Source organism: Erpetoichthys calabaricus, chromosome 13 (assembly GCF_900747795.2).
Source record: "Erpetoichthys calabaricus chromosome 13, fErpCal1.3, whole genome shotgun sequence".
NCBI classification, from domain to species: Eukaryota; Metazoa; Chordata; class Cladistia; order Polypteriformes; family Polypteridae; genus Erpetoichthys; species Erpetoichthys calabaricus.
In genome coordinates, this window is record NC_041406.2 from 95,910,006 (window position 1) to 95,925,764 (window position 15,759).

Sequence of the window (15,759 nt, forward strand, 5' to 3'; positions counted from 1 at the left end):
AATTACATTCACGGCATTCGTAGTCTGTGTCACCATCTGATTGTATGGGTGCTTACCTACCAGGTAACGCTTGTGGTTGGCCAGAAATCTGCTAACATCCGCCACGGTGCCCTCAGTTTGTGAGGAGCAGATCATAGAATGGTTGAAATAGTTTACTGTCAAATAAATGCAAAGAGTACGCGACACGTGTTTCGCCCTCATTCTGGGCTCATCAGGCGTACACACTCTACTGCACTCCCTCTCGGGAATCGAACCTCGGACGTCAGCACCAGAGGCGATGCCCCTAACGTTGCGCCACGGCGTGTCGTTTGATTATTTGACAGCATGTAGATCGGGGTAATTACATTCATGGCATTCGTAGTCTGTGTCACAATCTGATTGTATGGGTGGTTACCATTCTATGATCTGCTCCTCACAAACTGAGGGCACCGTGGCGGATGTTAGCAAATTGCTGGCCAGCGTTACCTGATAGGTAACCACCCATACAATCAGATTGTGACACAGACTACGAATGCTGTGAATGTAATTACCCCGATCTACATGCTGTCAAATAAACGAACCACACGCCATGGCGCAACGTTAGGGGCATCGCCTCTGGTGCTGACGTCCGAGGTTCGATTCCCGAGAGGGAGTGCAGTGGAGTGTGTACGCCTGATGAGCCCAGAATGAGGGTGAAACACGTGTCGCGTACTCTTTGCATTTATTTGACAGTAAACTATTTCAACCATTCTATGATCTGCTCCTCACAAACTGAGGGCACCGTGGTGGATGTTAGCAGATTGCTGGCCAACCACAAGCGTTACCTGATAGGTAACCACCCATACGATCAGATTGTGACACAGACTACGAATGCCGTGAATATATATATATATATATATATATATATATATATATATATATATATATATATATATATATATATTTATATTTATATATATGTATTGTAATTGACAGCCGGGTCCCATGCCCAGCAGGAACGCCTCTGCTGCATCTGTTCCAGGGGAGCAGCCATGGACAGTGCAATACCTCCCCCGGGATGCTTGGTGGCAGCCTCCCAGGCAGACGATGATTCCCCAAACTGGCGCATGGCTCCATGGGAGATGGAGTCCTCCACAGCCTGGTTGGGGGCTCAGATGGCCACTAGGGGGAGCTGCATGGAGTCTGCAGCCCAGCTGGTCGAATCTTCAGCCCCACCCGGAAGTGCAATTAGAACCAGGTGGTCAAGCAGCTGGAATGCTTCCAGGTGGGTTATAAAAAGGGCCAGCCACCACCACACAGAGAGCGAGAGTTGGGAGGAAGGAGATGAAGCTTGAGGAGGAGTGGTGGTAAAAGGGAGAAACTGTTGGTATTGGTGTGGTGTGGAAAAGAGTGCTTTTGGGACTGTGTATTGCCTGTGGGTCACGGGGAAGACATGCGCCCACGGGTGAAGAGAAAAATAAAAGTTCTTGTACTTTATACGTGCCTCTGTGTCCTTCTGTGCCAGGTCGGGCGCCTATATAGTGCCTTTTCTACAATATATATATATATATATATATATATATATATATATATATATATATATATATATATATATATATATATATATATATATATTTTCTTAACTAATTTTGAAAAGATCAAAAATGATCTAATGGAATCTATTCCTATTGTTAACAAGTTATTTTTCAAAGACTTATTGTGGAAATGGCATCATACCCAGAGTTAGATGGGTTTCTCTACCTTGCGAGAAATTTTTGAGCTGTGTCTTTGGAATTCTCTTTACTTTTTGAACATTAAACCCAACTACCCATTTGGGTCTGAGTGATCGGAACTCTTCTGATAGTAGACTGGCTGCCCTGGTGTGAGCTTCCCCTGGAAAAGCCATTGAAGGCCCTGGTCTGCTTTTGCAGCTTCTTTTGGAGGCCTCACGATGCTTTTTTGAAGTGTACGACTTGGTAACTATGATGTCTCCTTTCATTACTGTTATGTTACATTATGTTTTATTCATTTAAGTGCCATAGTGTGCAAGAATTCTCAGCACATTTTCTATCACACTCACTTCTTAATTGTGGAAGCATTAGTGGGTTTTTGGGCTGCCTGCTGGAATACATTAAGTGGTGCAGTCAAGCAGCCTGTTTCTTCACTACCCAATGCTCAGCATACTCTTGTTTCATCTGATGAAAGAATAATGGAGAACAGCATACTAGGTCAGTCTCACAATAAATGATTTATGACTCACAGAAAAGAGGAAGTGGAGAGCATGAAGAAGGGTTCTGGAAGACAGAGGACTGAAGATAAATAGGAAGAAGACAGAATATACAAGGTTTAATGGGTGGAGAAGAGTCTCAGGAGTAATTTGTGACAGACAGGTATCAGCAAGAGTGTTGAGTATTGCGTGATCGAAAAATTAAGGCGAAGGTTAAAGTTAAGACAGGTGGTAAGACCGGCAATGATGTATGGAGCTGAGATATGGGCAGTAAAAGGAGTCCAGGAGAAGAGGTCAGATATGGCAGAAATGAGAAGGTTGAGATGGATGTGTGGAGTTACAAAAAAGGACAGAATAAGACTACAATAAAAGTGGCTGAAATATCTAAGAAAGTACAGGGAAGTAGGTTGAGGTGATAGGGATAGTCTGATGAGGAGAGACAATAAATATGTGGGCCAAGAGTGATGGGAATAGAAGTATAGATGAAGAGAAAGTGAGGAAGGCCAAAGCGGTGGTGGGTGGATAAAGTAAACGAAGATCTGAAGGAAAAGGGCCTGACTGAGAAGGGAGTGCAGGACCGAGCTGTTTGGAGAAAGTTGATCAAGCACATCAACCCCACATAGAAGTGGGAATACATGAAGAGGAAGAAGATCCAAGATATCTTAATATATTAGGTTTATAGACAAAAGGAAACTGTGAAAGCTGTGTCTTTATACATTCCATTCCATTCAGTTCAGTTTATTCTTATATTACCCTTCACACTGAATACAGACTCAGAGACTTGCACAGATATAACACAATAATGATAAAGTGCAAAGTTTTGCAATATTTACATACATAAGACCAATGCAGGTAAACAAACAGTATAACAGGACTCCAATTCAATGGTTAAAGATACAAAAAGTCTTGATGATGCAAATATACATTGAAATGTGGCAAGCTGATGATGAAAGGAAAAACCGAAAACTGCAATTAATCACAGTCCTGGAGAAAATGAACCCTGGGGGTTACCCAGTCATCTTTAACAGGGAACGGTTTTAGGCCAATTGCCTGTCCTCTCCCTATGGGGCCTTCTGCAATTCCAAATGCACATGTTGAAGTATACAAGTTTATAAACTGTGTTAAAAGAAGAAGGTCAGCAGGAAACTCAATGTGCCCCTTTTGAAATTCATAAGTGGTGCACAAAGTCCTTTCACAACCAGGCTTCATTTTTGTATTACTTTTTATAAAAAGAAAAGTTTGGATTGAATACAGAATGTGCTCTTGTTAATGCTGTTTGTAAGAGGCACCTCAAGGCCACTGAACAACAGATGTGTCGTGTCTCTCAAAGACCCCAGCACGTTCACGATTACCAAGAAAGCAGCCAAGCAAAGTTTGCATATCCGTTTGAACTAATAAACCTCAGCCACTTTCGCTTGATCCTTTAAAAAATCTCACACAAAACTTTACATATCTACCATAAAAGACACCTATAAACAGTGGCACAGTTTGTCCATGTAAAATGAGCATGCAGCACAGGGGGGGAAACCACTAACATTAAGAATTCTTGATGCCTACAAATTTGTTCTGTTCTCTTTTCAAGACAGAATCAGAAGGACGACAGTGCCTATGAAAAATATTCACAAGTCACAGAATGGAGACAAGAAAATATCCAAGTCACAGAACATCTCTTGGAATCGCGTTAATTCAGTCATGAAGGGATTGAAAGAGTATGGCACAGCTGTAAATCTGTCTAGAGCAGGCGATTCTAAAAATTGAGTGATCACTCAAGAAGAAGACTATAGAGAGAGATGACTAAGAGACCCCTGGTAATTCTGAAGGATTTACAAGCTACAGTGGCTAAGGTTGTAGAGACTTTGCAGACAACAACTGCTTCATCAGTTGCAGCTTTATGGGAGAGTGACAAAGAGAGAAACCATACATGACATCTCAGCTACAGTTTTCCAGAGCATACATGGAAGACTCTGAAGTCAGCTGGAAGAAGCTTCTATGGTCTGATGAGACCAAAATCGAGCTTTTTGGCCTCATACTAAAGGACCTGTTAAAACATGGCAGATTATTAAAAACACACTGTTTTAACATGTAAGGTTCTATGGTGTCCCTATTTTCCCCTTTATGCTGTTTCTTGTGTACACCTTAATAAAATGTCTACAATTCCATACACTTACCTCTTTGTGCTCAGGAACGTAAGCACTTCCTCCCCCATTCCCTTCTACCTCAGGCAATAATTCAGAATAAAGGAACAGGCAGGAGTTAAGCTACACATTTAATTATGCATTATCAATAAAAATGCTCAAAAACATTAAGGATGCAGAATACTACATGAATATTGGCAAACCACACCCTTTCAACCTAAGTAGCAGTGCATCTTGAGCCCATAGGTGGGTCTCAGCTTACCTTCCGTCTAACTTGCTTTGCTACCACATGGCCATTAAACGGAGTAGTGAAACAGGCCACTCATTATGCCAGCCGAGAAAGAGTTGTCTTCATCATGGTCTTCTGGTCATGGCCAGAAAGGGTGAGAAAGAGGTAAAGGCACAAACCAATAGGGCATTGTGGTGCAGAATGGCCTCCGATATCAAACCCAATCATAAACAGCCATGCTTCAGACTAATGAAATTCAGGTGCTACCCATTCCCCCAGTTACTTTGTTCAGTCAGTTAATGGCCTTCCTGCAGGCGATGGCTTATAAAAGTGGTGGCCAACTCCTTTCTTGGAGAACCGCAGTGGCTGCAGGTTTTTATTCCAACCCAGTTGTTAAATTAGAAGCCAATCCTCACCAAAAACAGAGCTTATTTAATTTCATGGCTTGTTAGTGTTTTAACCCTACTGTGTCAGTTCATTCTTAGATTTTTTTTCTTTTCTAATGATACATGTATTATCCAAGTGACTTGAAGCCTAAAACTGATGAGTCAAGTTCAGTTCTTCACTTTCTTTTCAGTTTCAATGTCAATGTCAATTTATTTATATAGCACATTTAAAACAACATAGGAATGCTGTGGCCAAAGTGCTTTACAATAATAGAATAAAAGAAAAACAAACAAATAACATAAATAGAAATAAAAATATATGAACATAAATAACAATAAAATAAATAATAAATAGAAGTAATGTTATATAATCACAATGAGGAAACCATCAGTATTACTGAAGGTCACAGAATGCAAGTGAATAGAAATGAGTCTTTAATCTCATTTTGAGCAGTTCAGTTGTAGACGACTCCTTTATATGATGAGGTAAAGACTTCCACAGGCGAGGAGCAGCAGCAGCACAAGCCCTGTCTGTCCCCCTTAGTTGTACACTTGGTACGAGGGACAACAAGAGACAACTGACCAGAAGATCTAAGCACTTTGGATGGCTGGTGTAAAACACATAATTCAGATAAATAGGCAGGAGCAAGCCCATGTAAAGATTTAAAAACTAGCAACAAGATTTTAAAATCAATTTGAAAACTGGCAGGCAGCCAGTGCAAAGAAGCTAAAATAGGCGAAACAGAGTCATACTTTCTTGCCCCAACCAGAAAGCAAGCGGCAGCATTCTGGACTAACTGTAATCTGCGTATCAGGGATTTACTAATCCTAGAATACAGCAAATTGCAGCAATCAAGGCGAGAAAAGATAAAAGCACGAGTAGCTTTCTCAAGATCTCTAGATGATATAAAAGGCTTGATCTTACCTAATAGATGAAGCTGGAAAAAGCAACTCTTGACTGCAGAATTTACTTGTTTCTCAAAAGAGAGGTTACTGTCAAAGATAACACCAAGATTGCGGACTTAAGGTTTGCAAAAGACAGAGAAAGAGCCGAGAAGTCCAAGAACAAATTGGGGCTTTAGCTGATAGACCCACTATAAGCACCTCCATTTTATTTTGATTCAGATTTATTATTAAATTATTAGCCATCCAGGATCTTAGTTCAGAAAGACAGTTGTTCAGTTGATTCATTGCAGAGTTGCAGACAGGAATATAAACCTGTGCATCATCTGCATAGTAGTGAAAAGAAATGTTAAATTTCCTAAAAATCACCACCAGAGAGACTATCCCAGCTGCGCTCACCAGAGAGAATATCCCCAGTACTTCTCCCAAATAGACTGTGCCCTCCATTGCCACAATCAATGTCAGTTCAGCAGCGCCTGTCACTAGTTTTAGAGGATCACAAATTCTACAACATGCAAAAGAGAAGAAGATATTTTGTTGCTGAGTATTTAATTAAACCAAATAGTGAATGATGAATATGCACGGGTGGAAATGGAGACATGCTAGATGGAGAACTGCTGGTTCTGCTGTCATTTGCATCTAATTGCTAAAAATGGAGCAGATAAAACAATAAGTACAGCTGTTAAAGAGTAAAATAAACAATAAGGGTTCAAAATCTTAAAAACCAAGACAACTAAAATGAAGGAGAAAAATGTCGCTCGAGCAATTAGTGCTTCATCAGCAACGAATCATTTCACATGAAGCAATTGGGTCGGAACAAAAACCTGAAGCCACTGCAGCCCTCCAAGACCGACATTGTTCAGCCTTGATTTAAAGGGTCTGAGTCATAAATAGAAGATAAATTAAATGAAGTTAATTAGTAGCAAAAACAAGCCACTAATTTAGAAAATATGAAGGTCGTTCGAAAAGTTTCCACACTTTTTTTTAACTCGATTTATTAAGAATTTCAAAAACAAATGATATCACTTTTCTACATAGTCACCTTCCCTTGTGATGCAATTTTCGGTACTTGTGTACTAAACGGACGGCAGTGAAAGCTCCCCCATGGAGCCCAACACTAGAATGGGTAGGGGAAACCTTTCTGCAACCTCCCCTCTTCAATTTGGTGCCACAACCTTTGTATCTCTAGTTTTCCAACCCCAGAAATTAATATTTGGATGCTGCCATCAACCGAAGAAGATGCGGTGAGGTTCCTCCAGACGAAAAGTATAGCGTCTCTTACGAAAACATACAAACAAGGTCACAAGATAAGTATATATTACAGCGGAAATATTCCTGGCCCTGTTGCAAGTGGTCGTGCAACGTTAAAACTGGTTTTCGTCAGGGAAATTGTCTCGAAGGGAGCAGATTGCCTTTTGTGACAGTAGTGCGCTTCATAAACTGTTGGTGTAAGGAGATGATTTTGAATAAATTCTGTCATGAGGAGCTCAACATGAGCGAGAAAACAGCCGTTGATTGGAGGAACTACATGAGGGAGATTAGTGCTTTGGAAATGTGCTGTTCAAGCGCAAGTACAATTTCATCAACCCAGAAACTGGAGTCCACACACAGGCGATCGAGAGACTTTGAGGCTGCGTCAAATGGCGAAACAAGAGGGAGAGAGGGACTAGGCGAGAAATGATTGAATCGTACTTGGCGGAATTCATGTTCTGCAAAAAAGCAGCAGACAATATCTTTGAAAAGGTGTTCAACGCAATAGCTAGATATTGGCCTCAAAATTGAAACGTAATAATAAGTTCCAGTTGTACGTATTGTGGTAAGACAGGCAGACACCGATGGTTTACACCCAAGCACATGTTTGTTCATATTTACTATTATTTACAGTGTACGCACAACCCAGTGCAGGCCTTTCCAATAATGCCTCTCTCTCTCTGACCGCCTCCACTCCTCTCCTCCGTGCTCTGTCCTCTTCCACCCGACTCCAGCTATTGAATGGAGGGAGGTGGCCCCTATTATGTTCACCTGGACATGCTCCAGGTGCCTCCCAATGAACTTCCGCCGGCACTTCCTGGTGTGGCGGAAGTGCCGGCTGAGCACCCGGAAGCACTCCGGGTATCCCTGGTATTCCTTCCACCAGCACCTCTGGGTGTGGCAGAAGTGCTGACGTCCAGGGCTCTTCAGGCATTCGGGTGCCCTCTGGCCCCTATAGGGTTGAGCTTCCATGCTCTGTTCCCGTGGTCGCCATGCCAACCAGGGCGGCTGCCCTCTCGTGGTCCGGAGGAGGCATAGTCCCTCTCCTGGTCCTTCCAGGTGTCCTGGCTGGGTACCGCCCCCAGCCTCTTGCCACAGTATGTATTTCTATAACATTCCAATTTCTGTAAATTTCTATATATTTTTTTTATCCCAATAAATATCTATTGAATTCGTCAAAACACTTCTGTTTTCCTTTGTCTTGCCATCCGTTTAGTACACAAGTACCCAATTTTCCCAGCATTGTACCAACTTTTTAATGCTCAATTACTACTCCTCCCGCCTTCGCCGTTTCCCATGAAAATAAAAAAGTGCGGAAACTTTTTGAACGTCCCTTGTAGTTAGAATGAAAACCTGTAGCCACTGTGGCTCTCCAGGATCGGAGTTGGCCACCCGACTGCAATGAAATAAAAGTCAAAATAAATTTAGGAATCACTGTGTTTTGTTTTTAATTTGCATTTTCCATACCAGCCTAACGTTTTCTGACTTGGGGTTATATAATGAGGGAGAAGGACAATTTGTCTGTGGTCATCGGAACTGACCGAACTCTTCTGAGGAGGCTGCTTCAGGCCGGCAATTGGAAATTCATTCTACTAACTGAATGGCACAGTATCAGCATGCACTTTGTAAACTGTGTAAAGAAAATGGTCACGTACAACTTATACAGTCAACTTGATAAAAGCAGCAGGTTGGCAGAGAGTTAAAAATGTTCATTTTGTCTGTCTTGATTTGAAGTGTGCCCCCAATCAAATGAGTTGTACGCTTGGGAGTGCTAATTGATAATATTCTTGACATAGTAAATTCGTCACTAGATACGGGGGTCTTCCCAGACTGTCTTAAGACTGCTGTAGTTAAACCCCTACTTAAGAAAAATAACCTCGACCCCTCTGCTCTTGAAAATTATAGACCCATCTCTAACCTGCCTTTCTTAAGTAAAATTCTAGAGAAGGCAGTCATTATGCAGTTAAATGACCACCTCAATAAACATGCCATTCTTGATAAATTTCAGTCAGGTTTTAGAACAAATCACAGCACAGAAACTGCACTTGTTAAAGTAGTAAATGATTTGTGGGTAAATGCAGACAGAGGCCATTTATCTGTTCTCATCCTCTTAGATCTGAGTGCCGCATTTGACACCATTGATCATAATGTTCTTAGAATTCACCTTAGTCAATGGGTGGGCCTCTCTGGCAGTGTCTTAAATTGGTTTGAATCCTACCTGGCAAGGAGAAAATTCTTTGTTAGTTGTGGTAATTACAACTCAAGGACACATGATATCCTATATGGTGTTCCACAAGGCTCTATCCTGGGTCCGCTGCTCTTCTCAATCTACATGCTTCTGTTAGGTCAGGTTATCTCAGGGCACAACGTGAGCTACCACAGCTATGCTGATGACACACAGCTGTATTTATCAATAGCGCCTGATGACCCTGATTCTCTTGATTCACTAACACAATGTCTGACTTGTATTTCAGAATGGATGAATAGTAACTTTCTCAAGTTAAATAAAGAGAAAACTGAAATCTTAGTGATTGGCAATAATGGATACAACGAGGCTATTAGAAATAAACTGGATGCATTAGGATTAAAAGTCAAGACGGAGGTAAAAAGCTTAGGGGTAACTGTTGACTGCAATCTGAATTTTAAATCGCATATTAATCAGATCACTAGGACAGCATTTTTTCACTTAAGAAACATAGGAAAAGTTAGACCTCTTATATCATCGAAAGATGCTGAGAAATTTGTTCACGCGTTTGTTTTCAGTCAGCTAGATTACTGTCATGCATCCTCTCAGGACCACCCAAAAAAGACATAAATCGTTTGCAACGAGTACAGAATGCAGCTACTAGAATCCTAACCAGGAAAAGCAAATCCGAGCACATTTCTCCAGTTTTGATGTCACTACACTGGTTACCTGTGTCATTAGGGATTGACTTTAAAATTCTGCTTATGGTTTATAAAGCCTTAAATAATCTCGCCCCATCCTATATATCGGAATGTCTGACATCTTATATTCCAAATCGTAACCTCAGATCCTCAACTGAGTGTCTCCTTAGAATTCCAAGAGCAAAACTTAAAAGAAGTGGTGAGGCGGCCTTCTGCTGTTATGCACCTAAAATCTGGAATAGCCTGCCAATAGGAATTCGCCAGGCTAATACAGTGGAGCACTTTAAAAAACTGCTGAAAACACATTACTTTAACATGGTTTTCTCATAACTTCATTGTAATTTAAATCCTGATACTCTGTATATCCAATTCATTATAAGAACTATTCATGGTGCCTCTAAAATCTGTACTAACTCCTACTCTCTCTTCTGTTTCCTTTTCCGGTGTCCTTTTGGTGGTGGCGCATCTACTCAAAGCACCTTGATGTTCAAACAGTGATGGATTAAAAGCCAGAAGTCTGCATGACCATCATCATAAAGTCCTTCCGTAAAAACCCTAATTACAAAGAGAACTATTTCATTTATGTTAGGTAGAATGCCCAGAGGGGATTAGGTGGTCTCGTGGCCTGGAACCCCTACAGATTTTATTTTTTTCTCCAGCCGTCTGGAGTTTTTTTTTGTTTTTTCTGTCCCCCCTGGCCATCAGACCTTACTCCTTTTCTATGTTAACTAATGTCTTATTTTTAATTTCTTATTTTGTCTTTTATTTTTCTTTTCTTCGTTATGTAAAGCACTTTGAGCTACTTTTTGTATGAAAATGTACTATATAAATAAATGTTGTTTAGCTTTTGTCCTCTCCCCCAATTGTGTGTTAATTCATCTTGATTATGTAAAAATTTCATTGCCCAGTTTAACTTTGTTCAAGTTGTACCGTATTAAAAGTGGCAATTAAAAGTTAACTTTCTGTTCTCTAGGATTGTTAAAAAGCTCATTACATCAGCTGAACCAACATTGATTTATAAATCATGCCATTCTTGTGTGTGAATAACGATGTGGATTTTTGGCTGAGAAAAAATATTAACAGACCTCTTTATGAGACGCAGAAGTAATAAGCGCTTGACCTCCTACAAGTCACAACACACATTAAAGCATTGATTAGTGATTACAGATTGCCAGATCAATGAGAGCACCACAGGATTAGGCAGTCGTGCCGCTGAGAGGTTCATTTAGAGGCTCCATTCCAAAGACTGGCCATAATTCCTTCAACATTTCTTGGCTGAATCAAAGCACTTAGACTCAGAATGGTTGTTGATAATGCACTAAATTTGATTTATTTATATTTTTGTCAAACCTAATTATTCCTTTTGTGGGTTTGATGGAGTCAAAACTGTCTTTGCAGCAATGGTCACAAGGCCAGAACCGAACCTTTCAAAAGGGGAGAACACTGCACTCGACTGGCCCACTAGCTTGATCAACATCTCAGATGAGTTGTAGGATGAAACTGGAGTAGATGATAAAGCCCAGGGTGGATGTAGTGAATTTGCAGATGCCATAAAAAAATGAAACAGTGTCTAGGCCAGGATTTGATTCCAAGATTGTGGATTTGGGAGGCAGTATGGCGCGTCCAGGGCCAGCAATCTTTCAAAATGAATTTTGGAATAAAGATGTTATGTGAATACGCAGGCCAAGAACTGATAACTTGGAGGTCTTGAAAACGGAGACATAGGATACTGATGGCAGGGGGTAAACTGAAGTGTTATGCAAGTCCCAACATTTCCTAATGTGAACAAGCCTACAGGATTAAAAAGCTTATTTCTTCAATTTTGGTAACTCTTTGTTTCTTGCTAAAGTATGAGTGGAAAACTAAAATAAGGACATCTTGAAGGGGCTTATAAGAGTTGAAAAGGGATTAACAGGGTCCTATCCACCTATGCTATGGGGTGATCTAGCGCTGGATGCCCACAGATGCAACCCTAATTTAATTTTCATATTGTGGGTCGACAGAGAGCTGCCTCAGAGATCCATGATCCCGGGTTCAAATCTCGCACCACATCATTACAGTTTGAGTGCTCCTCTTACATTCTAAACCAGTCCAAACTGGGATAACTGCCCCTGCATGAGTGAGTGTGAAAGTCTGCATGTGTGCCCTGTGATGGACTGGCATCCTAGTCAGGGCTGCTTTACCCTTTGCTGCTGAGACAGATGCCAGCCCTTTAGATTATGTGGATGTGGGAAATTTTACAGACTGTGAGTAAGGGACGAAGAACAACCAATATGTTACCCTCATTAATGTCCTACAGACCACTAGAGTGCACTTGGGGCTAAAATCACAGGAGTATTGGGGTGGACGGATAGACTGGGTCTCCCTAATTAGACTCTGTGGTGGGAGATGAATGCAGGGAAACCTAGTGCTGTTGGGGGGCTCCTCAGAGGTACCCGTAGTCCTTTGTGCACAGGCTGGATAACCCGGAAATAGTAGTGAGGGTGTAGGCGGAGGGGTGTCCTGACCAGAGCATCAAAGACCCTTACAGTCAGCATACAGGGGGTCCTTGAAGTTGGGAGGAAGCCATTGCTAAGCGGCATGGCAAAGAACGGCATCAAGAGGGTAAATAAAATGGCCATAAGACTTAGGATTTTGTCACTTCTGTTCTTTCAGGTCATCATTTGGGTTCGGGGATGAAGAATGAGCGCCCTCTGTAGTCCACAATATATAGTATCGTAATGCGGGGCACCATTGTGTTTTACCCTAACTTGGAAAAACGAGTGACAAAATGTGATCAGTTGTGATACTTTTAATATGCAAATGACGCCAAGGTGGGATGTTTTAAAGGTGAGCACCATTAGCATGGTGACTGTTTCAAACAGAATTATTTTTTATGCCAAAGTAATTATTATTTTTAGGTAACACTTTAGTTTAAGTGGTGCAAAAATGCATCCATCACTAATTTACTATTAAATAACGAAACCTTAAGAAAGGCTTCTATGGGTCTTCATGACACTTACAAAGATTCAGTGAAGTGTTTATTCATCTCTGCAATGTGACCTCCTCACAAAACGTCACTTTGGAGTGGCCTGAGTTGGCTTAACTGAGACACATTTTTCTTTAAATGACATATTCGGTATAAGACCTGTGAATCCTTCATATTAACAAGTCATTTTACCATCATGTCAAAATGCCACACTGCACAGAGATGAATAACTCCTGATGTCTTAAAAGTGTTATGAAGGCCAAAAGAAGCCTTTGTTAAGGTCTTCCTGCAGAAAAGTAAATGAAGGAAGAGTTGCATTTTTGCAGTACCTGAACTTTTATGACTGATTTACTTTACCATTATTTTGGTTATGTCAATACTTTGTGATTGTGGATGTAATAGGTGCCATTTTTTTGTTTAACTGTTGTATGTTTGTCATTGCTAGTCATGTGGGACACCTTGTAGCGGGGCTACATAATAATAGTAGGTTCTATGTCTGTGCTGAGTGCGTTTCATTTTATCGTCCCATTTACTGTCTGTTATATGTGCGTCAGTGAATGATGTCCCTATAAATGAAAAGGGGAAGAATGATGGAGAGAGACCGCAGCCCCAAGACAGAAATTGCCTGTCAAACTCACCTGATACATCCGGGACATTGTGTATTTAAAAAAGAGGAGCAAAAGGCAAAGGGGGACAAAGAGGAGAAAGAAAGAAAGAAAGAAAGAAAGAAAGAAAGAAAGAAAGAAAGAAAGAAAGAAAGAAAGAAAGAAAGAAAGAAAGAAATTGAGGAGCGAAAAGAAGATAATCTAACCATTCATATGTAGCAGGGCTACATAATAATAGTATGTTCTATGTTTGTATTGAATGCATTGTGTTTTCATCATCCTGTTTACTGTCCCTTATGTGTGCGTCAGTAATTGTCATCCCCATAAGTGCAGAGGAGAAGGATGATGGAGAGAGACTGCAGCCCCGAGATGGAAATCACCTGTTAACTCACCAGATACATCCGGGACATTGCATATTTAAAAAAGGAGAGCAAAAGGCAAAGGGGGACAAAGAGGAGAGGGAGAGAGAAGAAAGAAAGAAAGAAAGAAAGAAAGAAAGAAAGAAAGAAAGAAAGAAAGAAAGAAAGAAAGAAAGAAAGAAAGAAAGAAAGAAAGAAAGAAAGAAAGAAAGAAAGAAATCGAGGAGCAAAAAGAAAACAATTTAACCATTCATATGTAATGGGCTACATAATAATGTTTGCTGTCCGTTATATGTGCATCAGTAAATGTTATCCCCATAATTGCACAGGGGAAGGAAGATGGAGAGAGACTGCAGCCCCAAGACAGAAATCACCAGATACATCCGGGACATTCTATATTTAAAAAAGAGGAGTGAAAGTGAGAGAAGAGGAGAGGAGCGAGAGAGAAGACAACTCGAGAGGAAAAGAAGACAATATAACCATCCATTTATCAACTTATCACTGCTGATCTTTGCTTTATTCCACTGCCTGCTATTTCAACAACCGATTCTACACCACGACAGCCAGAGCCGAGAAACCCCGGGGTTCGAATTCATTCCAGCCATTGCCAGGACTTTTACGGTGAGGTCGTTTTGTTGTCGGGAAGGAGCACAATATCACTACAGTCAGTTTCAATACCGCTGGACATTATTTTAGACTCATTTTTACCCCATTTTCAATTGTTGTGTTTATCTAATCTGTTTTTGCATTTGTGTTACGTCCTTTTGTTTATTGTTTAGGGGCAAGGGAGGGTTAATGTAAATATTTGTATATTCGCATCTCATATAATAATTAGTCACTGGTGTTTTTGGGGTAGCGGTGTTTTGTGCGCACATATATATAAATTATTGAATATCTGTCTGTCGTTTCATTTTCAAATATATCAGTGTTTGATTTTACATATCTGTTTACTGTTTTTTGATTATTTTGTCATGTTGGAAAAAGTATGACAACTTGTAAGGCGTACGGCTTTTTATTAGAGCAAGAAACCTCAAGTAATCTAAGGAATAAGTCTTGGTAGTGTAGTGGCCGGTCTGGGTAAGGGGTCGGCCGTTACACATTTATCAACTCATCACTGCCGATCACTGCTTTAGTCCACTACTTGCTTTTTCAAAATCCGATTTATCATCACGACAGCCAGCACTGAGGAACCCCAGGGTTCGAATTCATCCCAGCCATTACCAGGACTTTCACGGTGAGGTCATTTTGTTTTCGGGAAGGAGCACCATAACATTAAGGCCAATATTAATACCGCCGGACTTTATTTTGGACTAATTTTTCATCACATTTCAATCGCTGCATTTACCTAATCTGTGTTTGTATTTGTGTTCCGTGTTTCTATTAATTGTTTAGGGGCAAGGGACGGTTTTTTAAGAATATTGGTATATTCGTGTTTTATACAGTAATTAGTCACTGGTGTCATTGGGATAGTGGTTTTTTGTGTGCACATATTTACGTTATTGAATATTTGTTTGTCTTTTCCATTTACAATATATCCGTGGTTGATTTTACATTCCTGTCTACAGTTTGCTGGTTATTTCGTCGTGTGGGGAAAAAGTACAACCTGTAAGGAGTACGGCTTGTTATTAGAGCAAGACGCCTCAGGTGAACCAAGGAATAGTCTTGGTAGTGTAGTGGCCAGTCTGGGTAAGGGGTCCACCGTTGCAACCTGTCATGTGACCCATATAATGACCATAATGTAAAAGATGGTAGCACCCACAATGAGCTGTGCCCTTAGAACATATGAATATCAGGAACTTGACAAATGAGAGGAGACCATTTGGTCCATCAAAGTAATTTGTTTCACTAATAG